Source organism: Amphiura filiformis, chromosome 18 (assembly GCF_039555335.1).
Source record: "Amphiura filiformis chromosome 18, Afil_fr2py, whole genome shotgun sequence".
Classification (NCBI taxonomy): domain Eukaryota; kingdom Metazoa; phylum Echinodermata; class Ophiuroidea; order Amphilepidida; family Amphiuridae; genus Amphiura; species Amphiura filiformis.
The window spans coordinates 20,590,926-20,603,873 of NC_092645.1; the positions used below are offsets into that span (position 1 = coordinate 20,590,926).

General features: G+C 36.2%; 1 protein-coding gene across 1 annotated transcript in view; it reads left to right on the forward strand.

Moving 5' to 3' along the window:
* Window positions 1–2,462: 2,462 nt before the first annotated feature.
* LOC140139400 (EGF-like repeat and discoidin I-like domain-containing protein 3) overlaps window positions 2,463–12,948 on the forward strand; it is a 38,498-nt gene continuing 28,012 nt past the window's right edge. The window contains exon 1 of the mRNA XM_072161162.1: window positions 2,463–2,487. The gene's annotated coding sequence lies outside the window, so the exon portion shown is untranslated. The remainder of the gene's footprint in view (window positions 2,488–12,948) is intronic.

Below are 12,948 nucleotides of genomic sequence, written 5' to 3' on the forward strand. Positions count from 1 at the left end.
TCAACAGCAAATCGGTGTTTTTAACGTTTAAACAATGGCATCATTGCCATTAACATGCCTACTTGTTATTCGTTTAATTCAATCATTGCTCATGAACTTAATTATTATTATAAAACAAAACATATATAGGATATTGGCCAAGAACAACATAATAACCTTTCTGATCGTTCCAGAATGCTAACAACTTAATATCGCATCGGCACATTAAAGATACACTTCTGGAAATGTTTTAAGTTGATAATTATTATGACAAAGATTAAATCAGTATCTTTTACAAATGGGACCAAATGTCAAAAAGTGAGCCGAGGTGGGGGCTTTTTAAACTTGCTGCTTTACGTTGTCAACGTTTTTTTGGTGGATATACCTCTACACAAAGCATTTACCCTAAATCAAAATATGATTACGCAATCAGCATGCAAAAATTTGGTAAATTATAAAACTACATGTTCTTTAGTCACAAATTATTTCAACCTGGCCTACTTTTACGCAAAGTGCACAAAATCTGAACCATGCTCACTATCACAATTATGACGTTTTAGGCGCACCATACTTTAGCTACAAAATGTCAATCAATATGATGAATAGCTTCAATTCTCTATTTACACAAAGTTCAACTTTTTTACACAACATGTCATGACAATTTGCAATCATTTGTGCTGCACGTTCTGCAAAAACATAATATTTTAACCCAATTTGCGTTCCACAAGTTTTTGTCCCAATCCCTGCCAAACAACGACCAGAACTTGAACTCTGACCCAATTTAAGACATTTTGACTCTCAAAAAATGTTCAAAACAAATACAACCCAAAACATTGCTCAAGGCACATCCCAATTTGGCAAAATATATTTTACTCATCCCCCGTCACAAACAGAATGGAAGTCTTCCGATTGTTCCATGAGCCACTCTTCAGTGAAGGCTCTCCAGCATTGATCCCCAGCAAACCCGATATTAAAAAGGTAGGGCTTAAAATTCCAAAATATATAGGTTTCACTAACTGGAGGCCATACCTGGACCACAATATAGTTGCTTTACTTAACTGACGCCTCTATCGTGAATGGCAGCTAGACAAACTGAGAATAAAATAAGACCAACCCTGTTCACATGGTTTGCCTCAATTTTACTATCAAAATTATATTATATATGCCTATTATTGTACTTTTATGAACTGTCATCAAGACTCTCCCTGAATTGCAGCAAATAGCGATGAAAACCTTCCACTATGGTGACCGAGTGATGATCTTCTTATGGGTGGGAGATCCAGGTGCGTCCACTGAATGGACTCATATTCCAGTGATTAATATACCGGTAGGCCTATACCTTATCACCTTTAGCCTTTTATAGATAAAACTTGTCTCGGTTCTCACTCTAAGTGTGTAGAAGGTGTGGACCTGATTATGTCAACTGGCATTTTGGGCATAAGATTCCGGGTCCCCATCTAGAAGACACCGGAATACCCAAAGGATAATGGATATAAAAATGTTGAAAATATTGTCATATTTTCTGGCTATCTCATCGGTCTTGTTTGGTTCTTTATTCGTTATCAATGCCACTTTACTAGCACTTATACTAGTGGTGACGTCAGCAAGTCTTTTGGATCTTGGATGATCTTTATAAGACGCCAATATTCCATCCTTGAACTCTTAGGACCATTTCGTTGCTGTTGAATATTAAGAACTTCATCACCAGTAACTGTATATTGCTAAATTTCATTTATGTTTTCACCACAGTCGGAAGAAATTTCCATAATGCCCTGTGCTCACTTCTGGAAGCACCTGTGAATCATGGAGGTCAGCTTCCTCTGCAGAGTGTCCTGCCTATACACAGCCATGCAAAATCAAATATTTTTGGAGTAATGTTTTGAAGGAACAAGCTTTCAATTGAGACCAAATTTAATACTGTGCGACAAAGTAGCATACCTTTTTCTACGAACTTTTTGACCGCCCTTCTTTTTAGCCTACCCAATTTCTCGTGTTGGATGTCGCTCTCTACACACATCAGTGAACATCAAAAGATAAGCTTGCTACTGTTCTCTGCAAGGAGTTTATATAGGAAGGAGAAGAAATAGATTATGTAACGCTTATTGTTCCTTTGTGCCAATTGGAGTTCCCGACACGCTATTCATCGAGAGGTACCTTTTGTTCGAGACAAAGGGCTTCCGCCATTAAATCGGTAACTGACCTGACCAGCGTATTAACGCTATAATAGGCAGGCTACTGTCAATAAATGATGAAACGAAAGTCACGTAAAAGCGCCTATACGAACGAGAGGTACCTTTTGTATTAGTCCATCCCAAGGGTGTGCGTGAGTTGTCGCATGCACACAAAACAGAGGTTCACCTACAATACAAACCTATTGCAGCGCCCAAATTGGTTTGGGCGCTCATTTGATACTCAGTGAACACGCTTTGCTCTACCATTTCGCTACGGACAGTTCAGCAGCATAGGCAAAGTGTGCGCTCTGTCTGGCGGATATAAGAATCTACACAAGTAAGTTGTCTACATTGTTTGCCAATAGGTCTACATATAAGGATTTGTAGAAGTAATTACGATATCACTCCTACTGTAGTATTTTTAATGACATTAGCCGCGGGCCACATCGTGTTTTATTATGTATAGGCCTACCATAGTATTTTACATGAACATCGCGTATATAGGAGTCTACCCTGGACCTCAAATGTGATATACTTGCTGATAACTCGAGAAGCATATAGCCATACTATTTCCGAATCAATCAATAAAGCAAAGCCAATCATACTTGTAGGCCTATAATACTATATTAAATATAATTGCGGACCAACCGATACAGCTCGAACTGCTCGATACGCCCAATGTATGAATAAAATCACCTAACAATAAAGTCGCCCAATTGAACAGTTGTAGGTGTCGATCGCACGACTTCATTATTGATTGGTAACATTTTCCAATGTCAGCGCTCAAATCTAGTCCATACAGGACCAACGCAATATTTAGCACCATAATCAACGCCGTCAGGCGTTGGTCCTTACAAATCCGTTTGCTACCCCCAGCAGTGCACCCTCATTATAATAAACAGTGACCAAAACCAAACAGTCGATAAGTTACGTCATGAATCCAAATATGGAAAATAGCCCCGCCCATCATTCGGGCCATCATTCAACCGCATCTATTACATAACTGGGACTCTCAAGTCATCTCAAGTACTTGGTATCCCAATCGATTGATTTTGATAATGCAATCAAAGCAATACAAACTTTTGAGGTCGCTTACCAGTGCATGCAGTACTAGTAGTAGATATCTACTATTTCCATGACCAGTGTAAATCGGGCTGGTATGAATTAAATGAAAGTTTTTTGTTGCTATATCAGTGCAGAGATAATGTAGGCCTAATCAGTGTTAACAAAAAGTCATTTGTATGATTTATAGGTTTGTTTTCTTTTTTTATTTAATATTGTCACATTTGTCGATAGGCCTAACCGTGATACCATTAAAAAAGCTAAAAGAACATCAATTCTACACACCGTTTATTTGGAACTGAACTTTGATTTATTAAAGTCATAATGTACGATCTTATATAATATGAATTTGGTTAATTTTTTTCAAACCTGATTTTATGGCATATTTGTAATGTATACACAAGTCACAACTTGCATCTAAATGGAATCAGCCACATTTGTTGTGTTTGTAGGTAAACAGAGCAAAGTTCGACATAAAGTCATAATTCAAGAATTATAACTTTATGTCCTCCTATAGAACTGCGTGTTAAATGGCCACAATAACAAGCAGTGCTTACCTCGTTATTTCAGTTCAAAATGGACAGAAGCCATTCCCGATAATTAGGGCCTATTGCTGTATTATTTCAGCATTTTGAATATATAATGACAAATTTAAAATTTGAAGAAATCGTACATTAAGCCTTTAACACCTAACTGGAAATAACAGAGTTTGTATGAACACTGCAAAATCTAAATGTTTATAGGCCTAATTTGCCATTTGGTAGAGATACAGTACTTAAAGAGCTAAGGGAACGTTCATAAATACTTGGGGGCTGGACAATTTTGATTTCGGTATGTCAAAACTTTTTTGACCCCCCTACATATGTTAAACTTTTAGAACCACTTTTTTTTATAGATTCAAAACTTTTTGGATCCTTTTTTTGTATACACCAAAATATTTTGTACCCCCACACCAAAATCACTAAAAACACCCACTTTAGGCCTACTTATGAATTCCAAGGGGTCATAGGTCAAAAACCATAGGTCGCAGAAAAATGTTATGATTGGCGTTTTTGATCCAAACATCCATCTTAGTAAACTGATACACTTTGCAAGATGTATATGTAAATTTTCAAAAATTTCCCATATAAAAATTTGTTCTTTTGGTCAAAACTGAACAAAAATCACCAAAAAATGCCATTTTTACCCATAAATTAAATGTATTGAATTAAGCGATGGTCTTTTTTTGCCTTATTCCAGGGTCCCAAAATAATGGAGAAAATTTGAACATCATTAAATGAAGAGTTTGGTTCCAAAAGGCATTAAGTCCAAAGACTGTTTTGTGGGATATTTTAACCTTGCCACTCTAATAACATTGGCATAGTAGAATATAATAGTTATAACAATTTTGGCAAATAATTGCAAATCCCTGTAACTTCCCACGTGCGAAGAAGAAAAAGGCATCAAGTGCAATGGCAGCCATTTTAAAACCTTGGATTTGACAATTTTAGGGGGCAAATCTATTATTGAAAGAGAATAAGCCAGATGTGCAAACATATCCATTCCAATCGTTAAATGTCACTTAAACTTTAGAATGTAAAAATATTCCAGCAAAATGTTACACAAGGCAGCCATTGAACTAATGCCTTTTGGAAACAAACTCTTGAAATATTATGTTAGTAAAGAAAGTGAATAGGCCTACTTCACTTTAATAGGAATTGGACTAAACTACAAATCAAGTAAATTACTACATTTTATGGCGATGTCGACATTTTAAAATTGGTGCTGACTGGAAAATAAAGCTCTTCCCATATCCTATCGGAAAACCATGTCCATGTAAAAAACTGTAACTCCCTTCGTCTGTTGGCGGGTAACTTCTTGAATTCCTAGTTTATTCGAAGCATGCAAAATAGCGGCGTCATCTATTTTTATATTATTGTAAAACAAATAATAATAACTGAGGCCTAATGAGAAAATGAAACGATGGCCACCCCCCCAAAAAAAACCCTGTATAATGTGCGCAACCTACAAAGTGAAGAACTTGAAAAAGAACATTTCAGCCCGAATCACGGGTCAAATAATCGCCAAGTATCTTCTTAACTATTGATTTATATGGGACAAGAATAGAAGTTAAATCCATGTTCTATGAGCGTGTTTATAGTGAGACAATCTTTCCGTTATTTAGCTAAACTACCGCGTAGTCTAGATTTGCAATGGTTAGTAAAACATAAACAAATATAGACTGCGTGGCAGTCCAGCTAAATACCGCATAATCTGGCTCACTATAAACACGCTCTATAAGCTGCGTGTCCTATCAACGACTGCTATACCTTGTTTAGGACATTCTAAAGAAGTACCTGCATGTGCAACCATGACTGTTTCAAAATAGCCCGCCAAAGTCATGCAGGTAACTCCGAGGTCGTGCATTGAATTAGTTTGAATGGGGAATACTACGGGAACCAGTGGCTTTTGTTAGAAGTCACACATCAAAAGTCCCGGGGAAAATCTTCAACAGTTGCCAATTGCCTACCACCTCGCGGGTTTAGTAACCCTGTGAAGAAGTAAAATCAGATCAATGCTCATTCACGTGGATGATGAACATTGATCGCGATTGAAGAGGACATAGATAAATTGAATGAATGAATGAATGGACATGATTATCGATATCGTTACGCAATAGTGGTGTTAGATCCGTAGCTGGAAGCTAGTAGTTGGCAGGTGGAAGGCAAGTCTAATCTGATTGGCTAAATATCGCCAGTAGCTGTCAGTAGGCGTGGTTAGTCAGTTTGACATTTCCCTTGACTTTCCAAGGGAGGATATGTCGGATCTATAAGGACCAACGCCTGACGGCGTTGATTATAGTACTAAATATTGCGTTGGTCCTGTATGGACTACTCAAATCGGACACCAAAAAAATGACACGAGATTTATAGTACACTTTTGTCCCGGGGGGGCACTCCAACTTTGGAGGTGACGCGTATGTAGGGCTGTTAAGACCCCCTTTTCAGCATCGCTGTCACCCAAAGACCCCATATATTTTTACGAACACATGGTCTGTCACCCAAAGACCCCTTATTTTTTCATTTGATCTGTCACCCAAAGACCCTTACTTGTTCAATTTTAACAGCAACTTTCATTTATCACTGATTTTGTCACTTATTTTGATAAAACAAAGAAATTTGAAGCCATTTAGAACTACTGTCTGTTCAATTAGCTTAGATTCTTGAATTTTTAAGATTTTTGAAAAAATAAAAAATTGTGGTCAACGTCATCAAAGAAAAGTGTTAGCACAGCCTTAGACCTAACATGATTTATACTTTTCAAATTCTAAAGTTCAATTTAAAACCCCATTTCTTTTCAATTTTGATCTTTTCCCGCGATATTTTTTATAAAAAGCCGTAGAACGTCGGGTACCATAAACTTTTTTTAATCAACCCATTTAGAGCAATGGGGACGAATGTCACAATGCGCAGAGATAGTATTTATTCGACCATCCGCATCAGGAAGTATTATCCAGCAAAATATTTGCCAGTATGCCTAATTTGTGTTGAAACCCTACTGTTGAAACAATACGTTATTATTTATGAATTAAGGTTTTCTAAAATAGGCACAGCTTATATGAATACATTCCTTGCGTATTTATTTATTTATTTATTTATTTATTTATTTATTTATTTATTTATTTATTTATTTATTTATTTATTTATTTATTTATTTATTTATTTATTTATTTATTTTGCGTATGGGTCTGAGAATGGGTATTATAAAACTACACATTTATTTTCAATTTGTTATTTCGTTTTGTTTGTTGAATACAAACTGAAAAAACCGTGAAACAAAAGAACTTTTGTACAAGAAAATATTATTTAAAACAATCAGGTTACAGAAAACAATTCTTGTAAAGTCACTGTATCTGAAAATGTCAAGCGAATGCTGATATTCTTGGGAAGGAATGGTGGTATTAAACAAAACTCAATTTACATTGTAAACCAGTTGAAGAACGAAATCCATAATTTTAATGTAATTGTTTAGAGAAAAATAATGCTTAGAATAATGTTATGCATAAAACGTAATCGCGCCATATAATTTCGTGTAACAAAAACCGGTGGACCATCATCACCTATAGAACCTATCCAATAACCGGAACGGTATAACAATTGAAATGGCAGGACAAATTGGTGGGCAGATTGTTTTGCTAAATTGGATAGGGTCTATGCCCTAAGTCGAGAATAGACCGTCCCACTCGATTTGTAAAAAGGTCGCGAACCCTTTCGGTGGACCCAAGTAACTGCCTAAAATGAGGCAAAATTGAAAAGAAATGGGGTTTTAAATTGAACTTTGATATTTGAACAGTATAAATCACGTTAGGTCTAACCCTGTGCTCACACTTTTCTTTGATGACTTTGGCCACAAGTTTTTATTTTTTCAAATATCTTAAAAATTCAAGAATCTAAGCTTATTGAACAGACAGTAGAAATTTGATTTTCGAGGTTTTTGTTGCGCTGTTTCGGCTCTCACCCAAAGATTCCATTTAAAAAAATGTCATGTTCTCACCCAATGACCCCATATTTTTTACATTTTGTTCTCACCGAATGCCAAAAATCATGCTCTCACCCAATGACCCCATATTTTTTACATTTTGCTCTCACCGAATGCCCCTTAGTGCGAAAGTGCCAGCCCGACACCTATATCCATTTCAAATTGAAGTGCCCCCCGGGACTTTTGTATAATCAGGTGTGCGACACTCGTTCATTTGCATGGCAAAGTGACCCCTCCATTGTGTTTGTTCGTTTGTGTATGGAGAGCTATTATACTAGAAATACCTTTTAAAAGCATTAAATTAGTATCATCCTGGCGGCCCCATGCACTGGAAAACCAGTCTTCTCTCTGGTATAATATTATTATTAGATGACTGCCCTGACTGCCCTTGCTTGATAGGAGCAAAGCCAGGGGGTGACACTAAATTCACGGCTTTTGTTTAGCCACGCAAACCTATGGCAAATTTTGTTGGCTTGCTCTCAACAAAGTGAGGCAAGGTATCGATCGGTTATGAATAATTAACATCAACTCTTACTCAGCCCATGTGATTGAGGTCACCACATAAAGGTGTCGTAAGTTTAGCGAATCGAACCTGTTGAAGATAGTAAAAAGCGCCCCCAAGCAAGGTTAGACCGGGCGGAAGTGGGTCAACTACTATAATCCCATCAGGCCACAGTGATTTGTTTCTGCAAGAAAGTCTTTTAATTTGATAAGGGAATGTCTTGTTGATATAGTAATGTCGAAATTAAGACTAACTATCGATAATACAAAGGAAATATACTACAAGCATAAGATATGAAATACAGTGAGTATTTGAATTCACAAAAATCATTTGACACATCATGTGACCTTCCAAAATGGCGCCCGCGGCAATAGTATTTGCCACGTGCTTCCTCCCTGTGGAAAAGTATCCCGAAAATATCAATCTGCACTAATACACTTAGTGGTGTAGCCTGCCAGTTAATGAATTATTGTTGAAAAGTAGAATAGCGCCGTAATTTTGACATTTAATTGTATAGACGAATCCAAATCCACGCTTTCCTACACCTGACTAGCAGCCTTTAGTTGGGTAGCCGTCGGCTACAATGCACCCAAAATGTGAAATGATTCGGCCTTGGCGGAAATTATAAACTGCATTCCATCACCCGTTTTACACCTTCCCCGAAAACACAGGTAGACAAAAGATGATTTTAAAAAGTTTACAGCACAATACAGTTCCCTTCGGCAAAACACACAGCTTTTACATGGTCTATTAATCGATGGATTAATGGATAATAATCGGATTAACTACACGCGGTATCTATTCATACAACATATCAAACGCTACAAATGGATGTACTTGCGAACAAAAGGACTATGTATGAAGCTGTATGAATAGATGCGACGGGATTACTTGCGGAATTATCTCTATTGTATTATATTATTCTATTAACCCTCCTCGTCCTTGCATCTTCTCTTCGCCTTAGGCTAGCTTCAGACTCCATATTGTACGTACAATATTGTATGTACAATACTTTTCGTGACGTCAAAAATTATTGCACGTGCAATAAATATACGTGCCACGACTAGTTGAATCAGATTAAATAACGCGCTATAACCCTGACGGTTCATTGTTGGCTAAATCCAAGCGAGGACATCAGAAAATCTATGCAAGATAAATTTCTGCTGCTGATGAAAAATCCTAGAGTGCGTTTGGAGGTTTTTTCTGCACTTTACCAGTAGGCCTAATAAATTCATAAAAAAATAAAAATCAAATAAAGATTTAGGGTGAATGTTTTTAATCACTGCTCATCTGATCCACTTTCCCAGGAAACTAAATACCGATACTCCTTAGTTTTTTCCCTGACTTTCCAGACATAATTATGAGTAAACATCAAATTTAATGTTTACAAAACAATAAAATATACATTCATTCGTTTGCATTTTGTACATAAATATTAATATTAATAATGTACAAACATTAAAAAAGGGGGCCTAAGAGTATGTCTATTTTTAATCATATATACTAATTCCGCCATGCCCAAACATATTTTATATAATATGAAATCGTGTAATGGCACCCAAATTCCAATCAAAAATAAAACAAATTTGTTATCAAATACACTAGGCCTATGTTGTATTACAGGAATTTAATAGATGGTGCATTTTAATAAATAAATAGATTAACACGGGTATAATGGACGATAAATATTTGGCAATACCGGATTTACCACAGAGCCAGTGGATAAAGAAATTAATTACAATTAAAACAAATTAAATGAGAAAATGAAAGCAAGGACATTTTGGTGTTCAAAGTTCCGGTTCAAAGTATTGTTTTAGAATGCGAAGGAGTCCTAAATGTTATCCTGGCCCAGGACACTGATTAATGTAAATTCGACCCATAGTTATTTTATCTACTTTTGCCACCATTCAACCTGTTCAATGTGATTTGTGCCTATTTTTAATACAATTCCGAAATCTGACGTATCAACGTTGTATCGGTCAACAAACTATGATCCGAGACTATTTCATATGACACGGTTGTATGGATTTCAAAAGATCGGTCCTATAATAGATATCGATTAGAGAATTACAGCATGAGACTTTGAGGATGCCGTAATCCTCTTGACAATCAACCAATCAGAGAGACATATTTCAGAAATATGTTCGTGTCGTTGAAACTCTTTCAACTCTGAAATATATATTTCAAGTAATCTCGTTTCACATTAACACGTTTATGGATGTATTGGGATGATCATAAGTAGGTCTATAATATACACCATCATAACATGCCTCAACGATATCAACATGTAAAAAGCTGTTGCAAATTCATAACACAACGTGTTATTATGTATAATGTTATATGCCAAAACTTTAAAAAACAATAAAAATATCGGTATCAATCAAACCAAAACCAGAATAAATACATAGGTCTACAAATAATACTTAAGAAACTGACTAAATCAATATATGACTAAAAGTCGGTATAAATGAATCGCTAAATCCATTAATCAATCAGTAATCCATCAATCAATCAACCAATCAATCAACCAATAAATAAATAAATAAATAAATAAATAAATAAATAAATAAATAAATAAATAAATAAATAAATAAATAAATAAATAAATAAACAAATAGGCCTAAATAAATAAATCTATAAATAAATAAATAAAAACTGAATGTGCCATTTATATTAGGCCTATTATTACAATTTTAATATTATTAATAGGCCTTTTAATATTAAGTACAGTTGAATACAAGAAGACATACAAAGATGTTCATCATTCCGTGCACGAACACTCACTAAATTTACCACTCTTAGAAATTTGGCACCTCCGCATCAATTAAGCAACCAATGATTGTAGCAAAATATATATATTTTCCCGGTACATACTATTTATTGCACGTGTAATACTTTTTGACGTCACGAAAAGTATTGTACATACAATATTGTACGTACAATACGGAGTCTGAAGCGCGCTTTATACCTAGATAAGGTCGAGGAGGGTTAATAGAATAATAGGCCTACAATAGAGATAATTCCGCAGGTAATCCCGTCGCATGTATTCATAGATGTACAAATGGATGAACAAATATATGAATAGATGCGACAGGATTACCTCTGTTGTATATATTATTCTATTAACCCTCCTCGTCTTTGCATCTTCTCCAGGTGTTAGGCGTCTTTTATTTGCACAATTGGGCACTCAAAACACCAGGTTGGTGCTAGCGGCTACCCAAAGATGGCCGACCAAATCCTGACCATGACTTGGCTCGTCGGATTCGTCTATAGACGAATCCAAATACACGCATCCCTAGCAGCCTTTAGTTGGGTCCCCGCCGGCTACAATGCATCCAAAATGTGAAATGATTCGGCCTTAGCGGAAATTTTAAACTGCATTCCATCACCCTTTTTACACCTTCCGCGAAAACACAGGTAGACAAAAGATGGATTAAGCAGGGATAATTTAAGTTTACAACACAATACAGTTCCAACAGTTGTGCAAATAAAAGCCGCCTTATACCTAGATAAGGTCGAGGAGGGTTAATAGAATAATAGGCCTACAATAGAGATAATTCCGCAGGTAATCCCGTCGCATGTATTCATAGATGTACAAATGGATGAACAAATATATGAATAGATGCGACAGGATTACCTCTGTTGTATATATTATTCTATTAACCCTCCTCGTCTTTGCATCTTCTCCAGGTGTTAGGCGGCTTTTATTTGCACACTCGGGCGCTCAATACCCCAGGTTGGTGCTAGCGGGAAACCAAAGATGGCCGACCAAATCCTGACCATGACTTGGCTCGTTGGATTCGTCTATACCGCCACTAATAATCAAAAAATCCGATCTTTATTCATCACGTCTATTGGCTCATTTTCTTACATTGAACTATTATAGGCACTTCAACATCGATGATAACCAGCGTACACCACAAGACCCAAGAAAAAATATTCATAGGCTCACGTCAAGCCGTCTGTACATCTGTCTTCAATCATATAATAAGATCGTTCGTACCTCTCTTTTTAAAGAGACTAATCTTACAGGTGCAAGTGATTAGCATTTCTTAGACATCTATGGTTCAGTCCCTCATTTCAAATATATAGTTTTGGTTTCTCTATTGTCAGTCCCAGAACAACGCCAAATATGGATTAAAAGACCTTTGACCTTGGATGTACAACAACATGTTATGATCTAATGGGAAACTGTGCACATCAACAAACACCATTTCTATCAAAAGGCAACGTCTGATATAATTTGCAACCACATAAATTACTAGAGTTGGTTCTTCTCTTGGATTTGGACCAAGCTTTAGAATATCGAATGTTGCGTTTTGAAATAAAACAAACCAGAAATTTATCACCCATTGTAAAGATATGGTACATGTACCGAATACATGTACATACATTGGCTGACCTTGTGGATTTCCTGGCCCAGTCATGCTAACCACATAAGGAGATTATACGATTAACCTAGTGCAGCTATTGTCATAGCAGGGTATTATTATGTAATACTCCTGATCCATATTTGGCGTTCTCTTGGACTGATTGTTCAGAAACCAAAAATCAAGGGATCAAAATGTGGAGATGAACTGGTATGCAATCATAACACTATTGTGCTGGGAGGACACAAGAGGGTATATATAATCAAAAGTATAATGGCCTATAACCATACGTATATAATAGCCTATTGTGCTAACATTTTCATTATCGATATCTATCAACGCGGGC